Below are 11,344 nucleotides of genomic sequence, written 5' to 3' on the forward strand. Positions count from 1 at the left end.
ACATATAGCATTCAGGAAGCAAGACATTCAAACACACGAGTCAACTTTTATTTTGCTTAAAATGAAAATGAAACAACTAGAGTTTCCATGGTTTGTCTTGAACAAAAAGGGAAGTTTTTTTTTTGGTTAAAGAGAGAGGAGTATAAAATTAGTAAGAGGCAAGTAAGCACATAATTCCCAATCGCAAACAATGATCGTTCGGCATCATACCAACGATCACCAGATTCCGTAGAATCAAATGCAAACAACCTCGAACAATCAAATCCATCCTAATCTAACTAATTATGCACAGAAAAGGAAATAAAAGAAAGTAAGGAAAGGTCTCACCATGCCACTTGAATCATAACACAAGCTAAAGATTGCAATATCACCAAGGTTTTCAGAGCTTGAGTCGCTCCTAGCCTTTCTCTTGTGTCTCCATTCTTTAAGCTGCAAGGAGATTAAACCAAAAACAAAGTAAACTACAACTAAACAAGAAAAAGGTTAGTAAATAAAAGAAAATGACTAACAAAAAGCTATCTACAAAATTTTGGATTAAGGGGATTGAAATTTTTTCATTAGGCCAAGAGAGAAGAGGGGATTCAAAATTGTTCACACCATAAAAATCATCATCATGGAAACTGTCATCATCAAAGGCTAACCAACAAAAATCATCACCAACTACAACAAAATAACTATCCTTAATGGTTCTCCATATGCACAAGCAAATATCCTACCACACTACCCTCCTATGTACACTTCAACCAAAAGGAACATCCTCCCCCACACTAGTCTTTTGCACGTCCCAAGCAAAAAATAAAGGCAAGGAATTTCGGGGGGGGGGGATGGGGAGAACCCTCATTGCGGATTCCTATCTTTCCGTTCTGTAGGAGGGTTATCAAAATCAAACCCGGGGCGATTTGGTGTTGATGGACATGCCGGATTATAGGCATAATTACACCCACCCAACCCATATGGGTTGTATGGTGGGGTACCAACACGTTAGGAAGGGTCGATAGGACCTTCCCCATAGGGGTAGGCGTTGGGGGTGGGGTTGTTGGGGTCATAGGGTCCCCAATGGACAACTGGACCTTCTTGAGGTGGGTGATAGGGATAGTTAACTTAGGGCGTTTGAACGCTCGCTTGCACAAGACTATCATAATTCATCCTTCCGTAATATCCCCATTGTTCAATGGAAACTTGATTATCGTATCGAATACTATCGAGGGTAATACGGAGGGCACTCATATCAAAAGGAGAAGAGGAAGAACACGCCTCACCTCCCCCACTAGGTGGGGAACGGGTTGCCCCGATTGGTAGACCGGAGAAGGGTGCGGAATTGCGTCGCAGAGTTGGTTCTTCCTTAATTCATTGGGAATGTGCTTCCGCGCGATCTTCCATCTTAGCGGATTAGAACAATCTACCGAAGTGTGAGGCGAGTCCGGAAGGACACACCATTCTTCTCCTTTGTCAACCAAGAGGATGTACTTGCGATCATTGGTAGTGTAGTTGATGAAGCGTTGGTTGCGGACCGCAATACTAGAGAGAGCATAAGGAGGGTAGCCTTCGACCGCTTCCTCTCTGTTTTGGGGCACATGGGGAAGCAAATCAATTTGTTCCTTGTAAGCTCCACCTTTCAAGGAAAGTGCTATAATTGTAATCATGCCCCCTATATGTATCTCATCACCAAGCCGCCCATCCCGAGTGTCCAACAATCTCGAAATAAAGGTGGTGGGGAAATTGAACTTTAGGCGCTGTGGATTGTCGGCCAAGTAGAGGGAAGCCACTTCATCCTTCACCACAGAGTCGAGGTTAGCCTTGAAGAAAACGGCGTATTGAAGGAGCCGGGAAAAGTATCTCAAGGCTATATGAATGATGTTGTTGACTTTTGCAGAGTTTGTGCGGAAGAAAGCCTTGGTGGAAATGCTCCTCCACCATTCTTGTTCATTATATGAGATGCGGCACAAGAAGATCATATCCGAAAGTCGAGATAACTTGGTCGCTTCCCAATGAAAGATATCATTTAGCTCACTCTCGGTTAGGGAATGGTTTTCGTTGGACATGCGAAAGTGAATAACAATGTGAGATTCATTCCCTTCATCATCTTCCTCTATGACCTCCTTGCGGAGAGAAGCAAGGAATTCCAATGTGACCCGCTCATAGGTGTGAGCGTAGAGGTTGATGAATCCACCCCAATCAAAGTTTTGCGCGAGCCGGACAACTTCATCCTTGATGTAAAGCCTCCTTAAAGTAGTGCTACAAAAGAACCTTGTAGATCGTATAGGACGATCTATGAGAGACTTATAGACATCCCAAAAGTGCTCGTTTGGAGCAATGATGCCATAATCATTGATGCCGGGTGGAGGTGGAAAATTGGGTGTTGAAGATTCACCCGCCCTCTTCCTCTTAGACTTGCCTTTGACAAAAAGATTCATTGTGAATCTACAAAATTACCAAGAACTATCATTAGGAAGATTCAAGCCAAGAGGTGACACAAGAAGCATGCCAAGGTAAAAAGTGTATGCAATGAGAGTAATAGCCATGAGTTGTGAAATAGATGTAGAGGATAACAACAATACAATTCAAGGCATTAGTGGGCACTTATAAATCAAGGCATAAGCAAAAATGTCATATAGCAATCAAAAACATATCCTAGGAAAGTCTAGGCGAATTTTGGCATGATGTCCCCCAAAATTCGTGAAAATCACTCAAAACTCATCAAAATCCAACCAAGAACAATGAGTAACAATCACATTACTACATCCAACTCATGAATTTCTCAATCAAAAAGTAGCATGAACAACCTAGTGAAAAATCAACATATTTAAGGAAATACATTGAAATCATGGAAAACCAAGGCATACATGCATGTTCATCATAAAACAAGTTCTACTATCAACAACCAACCAATTACAACAAGGAAATCCCAATAATAACATGAATCAAGCAAGCCATTACTAACAATTTCAATAATACCACAATTCATACTTTAACATGTAAAATATGGTAAAACTAAGAGAAATTGAAGAAATGAACTTGCAAAAGCTAGAATAACCATACCACAACTGATTGGAAGCAAGTAAAAACCCAAAAATACCAAGTCACTCAAACCCTAGAAATTGGGGAAAATTTGAATAGATGGATTTTTGTGAGGAATTTTGGGTGGAGATTGTAGAAATTAAACTGAGTAGTAGATGAAAAATAAGTGAGAAATAAGGGAGATTGGAGTGATTTTTATGGAGATTTGAGGTTGTAGGAGGGGTGAAAATGGAGTTTTAGAGTGAGAAGGATAAGAGAAGAGAGAGAGTGCCGAAAGAATGAAAGGGAGTGAAGCTCCGACATTCCTATTTTTAAAAAAACTGCTCGACAAAGGTTCGGCTGAACTCTTGGGAGGTTCGGTCGAACCAACCCATGGTTTGGTCGAACCAAACAAATGTTCGGCCGCACCTGCTCGAAATCTTAAATATCAGTGAATCTAGTAGGAAGTTACCAGATTTTGATTCCGGAACAGGAGCGGCCGAACTCCCAAAGGATGCGGTCAAACTTTTTCAGTGGTTCGGTCGAATCAAACCAAGATTCAGTCGAACCTGCTCGAAATCCTTAAATTCAACAAATCTAGCAGAAAGTTTCCATGTTTTGATTCCAGAACAGGAGCGGTCGAACTCCGAAAGGGTTCGGTCGGACCACACAAAAAAAATGCTATCCTTTTAAAATTTTCACAAAAACTTCTCTTCAAACACACTAAAACACCACACAATCATGCTAAATGACCATGGAAAAATGCACTTTTCTTAAAAGCAAGACATACAAGAATGCCAACACAAACCAAAACACACAAATCCATCAATCCAAAGTTGTAGATAGAAGAATTAAAAAGGGTTAGAAACTCGGGTTGCCTTCCCGAAGTGCTTTTGGATTACGTCGTTAGCTCGACGCTCCTTTGGCTAAATCAAAGAGGCTCAAACGGATGATGCACATCAAGAAGTGTTGTAGAAGTCGGCTTATCAATGGGATATCATTCATAATAGGGCTTGAGTTGGTGACCATTAACCTTGAATGGGGAATGCTCGTCCTTAGAGATCTCGTAAGCGCCATATGGGAACACCTTTGTAATGACGTATGGCCCACTCCATCTCGATCTAAGCTTGCCCGGGAAAAGCTTCAAGCGAGAGTTGAATAGGAGAACCTTTTAGCTTATGGCGAACTCTTTCTTGATAATTTGGGCATCATGTCAAGCCTTGGTTCTTGCCTTGTACATGCTTACACTATCGTAGGCATTCATTCTCAACTCTTTCAACTCATGAAGCTCTAGGATTCTTTACTCACCCGCACTATGGAGATCGAAGTTGATTTTCTTGATAGCCTAATGAGTCCGGTGCTCCATCTCTACGGGTAAATGATAATTTTTTCCATAAACAAGCTTATAGGGAGTAGTCCCTATTGGAGTCTTGAAAGCGGTCCTATATGCCCATAAAGAGTCAATGAGCTTAGAAGACCAATCTTTCCTTGTTCTAGCCACCGTCTTCTCCAAGATGACCTTGAGTTCTCTATTGGTGATCTCCTCTTGACCACTCGTTTGAGGGTGGTAAGCAAGCCCTCTCTTGTGAGATACACCATATTTATCGAGAAGTCTAATAAAAGTGTGATGCTTGAAATGCGACTCCCCATCACTAATAATGGCCCTAGGAACACCGAATCTCGGAAAGATCACCTTCTTGAATAGATTGACCACCACTTTTGAATCATTCGTAGGAGAAGCCACGGCTTTCGCCCATTTAGAAACATAGTCAACAGCTACCAATATATACTTATTTTCTTGAGAAGAAATGAAAGGTCCCATGAAATCTATAGCCCATACATCGAAGATCTCGAACTCAAGGATAGGGTTTTGAGGCATTTCTTCCCTTCTAGAGATGTTCCCCGTCCTTTGACACCTATCACAAGTCTTGACAAATTTCCAAGCATCTTTAAATAGAGAGGGCCAAAAGGGCATAGATTGCAAGATCTTAGAGGCGATCTTTTGAGCACTCATATGCCCGCCACAAGGAGAAAAGTGGCACATATGGAGGACTCTTTAAATCTCAACGTTGGGGACACATCGTCTTAGAAAACCATCAACCCCTCTTTTCAACAAAATGGGGTCATCCCAAATATATAGCTTGACTTCATGCTTGAGTTTTCGACGTTGTTGGTAGGTGAAATCCGGAGGTATAGCACTATAAGCCAAATAATTCACTATATCTGTATACCATGGCTCCGTCTTCTCCTCAAGAGCATATAGAACATCATCCTTTAAAGCATCTTCTATTGGCAAAACGTCTTCATGAATTCTTACACCACCCAACCTAGAAAGGTGATCCGCCACCACATTCTCAGGCCCCTTTTTATCTCTCATTTCATAATCAAAATCTTAGAGGACCAAAACCCATCTCAACAATCTCGATTCAGCCTCCTTCTTGCTTATCAAATATTTGAGAGCCGAGTGGTTACACTATTGTCCTAGAACCAATGAGGTAGGTTCTAAATTTCTCAAATGAATGGATAACGGCCAAGAATTCCTTCTCGGTAGTTGTATAATTCCGTTGCGCATCGTTGAAAGTCTTGGACAAGTAATGTATAACATGAAGTTTTCTTTCCTTTCGTTGTCCAAGGACCGAGCCAATGGCCTTACCGCTTGCATCACTCATTAGTTTGAATGGTAGAGACCAATCCGGTCCTTGAACTATGGGAGCGGTGCAAAGTGCTTCTTTCAACCTATAAAACGATTCTTGACAAGCATCATCAAACACAAATTCTTTATCTTGTTGCAAGAGGGATGTGAAAAGTTTGGCAATTAATGAAAAATCTTTTATGAAACGCCGATAAAACCCGACATGGCCAAGAAAAGATCTCACTTCCCTCACATTGGTGGGGGGAGGAAGTTTCTCAATGACCTCTACCTTGGCTTTATCCACCTCGATGCCGGCATGGGAGATTTTGTGCCTAAGAACGATCCCACTTTCTACCATAAAATGACACTTTTCCCAATTCAACAAGAGGTTAGCCCTCTCACATCTTTCCAAGCAACGAGATAAATAGGATAGACAATCTTCATAGGTGGCTCCTCCAACAGAGAAATTGTCCATGAAGAATTCTATCTCATCCTCAATCATATCACTAAATATTGACATCATACAACGTTGGAATGTTCCGGGGGCATTACAAAGCCCGAAAGGCATCCTACGATACGCATAGGTACCGTAGAGACATGTGAAAATCGTCTTCTCTTGATCCTTGGGGTCAATCGGGATTCGGAAAAATCCCAAATAAGCGTCAAGGAAACAATAGAAGGAGTGCTATGTAAGCCTTTCCAACATTTGATCAATGAACGGTAATGAAAATTGATCTTTGCATGTACTTGTGTTGAGTTGGCGATAGTCAATACACATACGCCAACCGGTAACAAGCCTAGTAGGAACTAGTTGATCATAATCATTATTCCACCGTCATGCCACCCTTCTTAGGCACAACTTGTACGGGAGATACCCAATCACTATGAGCAATTGGGTAAATAATTCCCGCATCTAGAAGCTTAGCAACTTCCTTCCGCACAACCTCTTGCATGGAAGGATTAAACTTCTTTTGCATTTGCCTAAAGGGTTTAGCATCTCCCTCTAGATCAATTTTGTGCATGCATAAGGATGGACTTATACCTTTGATGTCATCAATGGTATAGCCCAAAGCATTCTTGTGTTTTCTCAAAACATTGTTCAAGAGGGAGGTTTGCTCCTCTGACAGATTAGAATTGATAATTACGGGAAAGATTCATTGGAATCAAGATATGCATACCTCAAGCCCAAAGGTAGAGGTTTCAAGTCTACCTTTAGTGCTCCCTTACCATTGAAGCTCTCTTCTCTTTCTTCAACTTGAAAGAGGTCATGAGTGAAAGGAGTTTCTTCCTCCATGCTTCCATCCTTGCACTCCCTTTTTCTTTCCTCAAGCAAATCCTCATAAAATTGCATGTCTTCCTTGTGAGCACCTATCTTGGATTCATTTAATAACACATTTTCAAGAGGATCATTAGTAGCATGCAAAAGGGAGTGAGAAAATTCATTGAACACATTATCATGAACATCAACTCTAAAACATTCACCACTTGAGGAAGGTTGTTGCATGACACTATTTAAATCAAATTCAATTGTGTCTTTGTCAATTTTTAGGGTCATCTTACCCTCCTTCACATCGATGATTGCTCTAGAAGTAGATAGAAATGGTCTACTCAAGATTATAGAAATCCTCTCATCCCCATCCATATCTAGCACATAAAAGTCCACGGGGAATGTGAACTTTCCAACCCTAAGGGGAATGTCCTCAACCTTACACATGGGGAACTTAGTAGAACGGTCCGCTAGTTGGAAGGTAATAATGTTTGTAGGGGAGAGGGTTCCTACACTAAGATTTTGGTAGACGGAATAGGGCATAAGACTCACACTTGCTCCTAAATCACACAATATCAAACTCGACACCATTAATAGAACAAGGAATGGAGAAACTACACGAATCTCTCAACTTGGTAGGAAGTTTGTTGGAAAGGATGACACTACAATTGGCGGTTAGATTCACGGTTTCACACTCCCTTCTCCAACTCAAAAGATCTTTCAAGAATTTAGAGTAGTGGGGTATTTGTTTCATAGCATCAAAAAAAGGAAGGGAAATGTGCAAATTCTTAATGACATCCAAAAACTTCCCAAATTGAGCATCAAGCTTGGCTCTCACAAATCGTTGTGGAACGGGTAGCTTTCCCTCTCTAGGTTGGCAATTTAGGGGCAAGGGGGTAACTTCTTTCTCCTTTGGTACCTCAACATCCCCTTTTTTCTCACCACCCAATGACTTATAAGCTTTCTCACTCTCATCCTCTAGCTCCACTTTCTTGTGGCTTTTCCTCAACCAAAGGGTCACTCCCCACTACCTTTCCACTCCTAGTTGTCACGGCATACATAGGTTTTGGGTTGACTCCTTGACTCGGAATGGTGGAAGAAGAGGAAGGGGATGAATTAGATGTAAGTTGGGCAAGAGTTTCAAGCATTTTCATGTGAGCATTGGTTCTTTTTTTATCCTCTTCATGTCTCTTTTTTTCCTCTTCATGTCTCTTTTGATCCTATTCACGCAATTTCAATAAGGCATCTAGTTTAGCCATCACGAGATCATTTGGAGAAGCCTCTAGTTGAAGAGGTTGTTGAGATGAGGGAAACTGGGATTGATGGAAATCTGGAGGCCTATTAGTTTGGACATAATTAGAGACATATTGAACCCTATTGCCTCCGGTGCCTTGGTTAGGAACATTTCTTTGTTGATTGTTTCCCATGTTACTTTGATCACCAAAATTTTGATTTTGGTGGTCATATTATCGAGAGTTAGGTTGTTGGTTTTGATTACCATACCCTCTATAGTTTGAGTAGCCTCTTCAATTGAAATTGGAAGGGCCTCCCCCACCATTGTATTGGTTATCATAACCACCACCACTTTGGTTCCAACCATTGTTTCCATTTTGATTCCAATTCCCCATTTGATTGGAGTTTGGCCTCATGTTTTCCATATTCCCCATTCGAGGAGAAAAATTCATAGCATTAACATCTTCCACATTATCATCATGTTCTTGGGGAGGGGTTTGAATTTTACAAGAATACACACATTTAGAAGTATCATGATCATAGGTACCACAATTAGCACAAAACAAACATCCATGAGGCATTGAATTGTAAGAGGAGGGGGGAGAAGTGTTCATACCATTGCCTCCCTTGGTTAAAGGAAAGGTATTACCTCGAAGATTGGATTTTTCTTTCATAAATTCATCCATTTGCTTGGTCATTTTGGAGACTTCGGTAAAGAGGTTATTGATTGCGTTGGCTTGCTCTAATGCATAAACACCTTTGCTAGATGTAGCATCTCTATCTCCTTCATACCAATCTTCATAGTGCTTTGCGGCCTCCTCTGTGATATGTTCCACTTCATCTTCTCCTTTGTTCATGACTGGGCCACCGGCTCCGGCATCTAAGTTTGTTCTTCCTTGAGGTGTGAGACCACCATAGAAAGTGTGAATGAGTTGATACTTGGGTATTCCATGATGTGGACATTGGCGTTGGAGTTCTTTGTATCGTTCCCAAGCCGCACTTAGGGACTCGCCACTTTTTTGGCGAAAGTTTTGAATCAAAGATCGAGATTCAGCGGTTTTTCTATGATTGTAGAACCTCCTCAAGAATGTCGTAGTAACTTGGTCCCAAGTTGTAAGAGAGTTAGGGGGCACCTCCTTCTCTAGACATTCTAAACCTCTCGCAATTAAAGAGAATGGGAACATCTTGACTCGAATGTATTCTCGAGTCACTCCGTTGGCCTTTACTGTATCACAATATTTCTCGAATTCTTTTAGGTGTTCATGAGGACTCTCAAACTTTCCACCCGAGAATTGTTTTCGTTCTATCAAGGCAATCAAGTTGGGTTTGATTTCGAAATTGTTGGCTTGAGTGGTAGGGGTTAGAATCCCACTTTGTGCTCTAAATGCGTCGGGAGCCCCAAGATGACTCAAAGGCATATTCTCTCCCATTTTTGGGGATTACACACTCTCAAACTCAAAGGTTGAGAAAGGGTTGATTTCTGAACTTGATGAAGAATTAGGGCTATCTCCTCCTTCACTTGAAGGTGAGGAAGGTGGAGTATCTTCTTCTTCTCTCACTCCTTCTCTTGTAGGAGTATGGGAGTTTTTACTCCTTGCTCTTGCTTCTCTTCTTAGCAAGGACAAAGACCTCTCGAGCTCGGGATTGATGGGGATCAAAGACCTTGAGCGGGTTCGTCCTCTGTTCATACTAAAAAACTAAGAAGAAAGTAAGCACTAACAAGTAACAAAAGTAACCAAAACTAGCAAATAAAAGGTGAGATAGTCTCAATAAAGCAATGAGATAGCAATGGAAGCTGTCTCCCCGGCAACGGTGCCAATTTAACAAGGGAAAATAAACACGTCGTCAAGTGCCTAACCCTAAATCAAATAAAATTTATATAACCTAAACAAACCAAATACAAGTATAAGGTAAGCAAACGGTCGAACCGCAGGGAGAAGCTAAACACTATGATCACTACTAATCAATTACGCTATCTCGGGACAAAGAACGAAATTATCTAAGAGATTAAAGCTAAGAGTGAAATGAGATAATATAAAGAGAACACCAAGGGGAATGGGTAATTTAGGTTTTACTTGAACATGCAATAACATGGGAACAAACTGATAATGAACTAAACATGCATGAATATCGATATAAGGGGTCCAATATAGCCACCTTTCGGGGTCAATTGGCTTCTCCTAACATAGCCTCCATGCTCTTCACATTAGAACCATATATTGGGAGGTGCAATCAAGTAACAATCGATACAAATGAACTTAGCTAAGTCAACTATCGTTTCATTTAGCAAAGATTCACCTTCAATCAACTAACAACGTGCACTTTGCAAGAAGATCGAAGAACAATCAAGCATGTAAAGACTTTAATCACAATCAACTTGAATCCCAACACTATAAACATGAACAAATTCCAAAAACATCATCCCCACACCCTTGGCTAGATAACTACTCACTATCCATGGCAATCATCAAGTCAATCATGAAATTAACAAGCAAAAGCATGATTAATGAGTAATTAACAAAGCAAAAGCAATCTAAAACAAAATTAAACAGCAAAGTAAAGAGAAAAGAGTAAAGAAATGCTCATTCATTGAAGTTGAAGTTCTACAAAGAAGTTGATTAAGCTTGTTCTTTAAAATCCAAACTCAATAATAGAGGAATCTACACTTTCTCTCTCTAAAATGCCAAAACTAATGGTGTTTCTCTCTCTAGATTAAGCTAAAAATCAGAAAATCAAGCTAAGCTAATCTTATTCTCTAAAACGTTCTAAAGAGGGACTTAAATAGTCCGTACAAAGTCGGCTGTAATCGAGAAATGGTCTGACCAAACACTGGGTAGGTTCGGTCGGACTCTGGGAAGGTTCGGTCGGACCATGGGTAGGTTCGACCGAACCTCCCTGCTCCTGGTGTGGTCGAACTTTGGGGGTTCGGCCCCTACTGCAAAAACGCTGAAAACTGGTTTGAAACTGCTTCATTTGCACCTTGGAGGTTCGGTCAAACTTTTGAAAAGTTTGACCACACCTTGGTTCGACCGAACCTCTGGGAGGTTCGACCACACCTCTCCTGAACTTACTTCCCTTGCTTCCTCTTGATCTTGCTTCCCTTGATTCCTCTCATTCCCTTACTCCTCTTGATCTTGCTTCCCTTAGCTCCCTTTAGCTAGAACCTTCTCCTTTTCAAGACCATGGTTCCTATAAAACACAAACGAGGAAACCAA

General features: G+C 41.0%; 1 non-coding gene across 1 annotated transcript; it reads left to right on the top strand.

Annotated features, from left to right (window-relative positions):
• The first annotated feature begins 9,074 nt into the window (after positions 1–9,074).
• Positions 9,075–9,180, top strand: LOC145590412 (small nucleolar RNA R71). The gene has a single exon (XR_014102016.1). It is a non-coding gene; the product is annotated as a small nucleolar RNA R71 (small nucleolar RNA).
• The last annotated feature ends 2,164 nt before the right edge of the window (positions 9,181–11,344 follow it).

Source organism: Chenopodium album, chromosome 17, assembly GCF_948465745.1.
Source record: "Chenopodium album chromosome 17, dcCheAlbu1.1, whole genome shotgun sequence".
Taxonomy (NCBI): Eukaryota; Viridiplantae; Streptophyta; class Magnoliopsida; order Caryophyllales; family Amaranthaceae; genus Chenopodium; species Chenopodium album.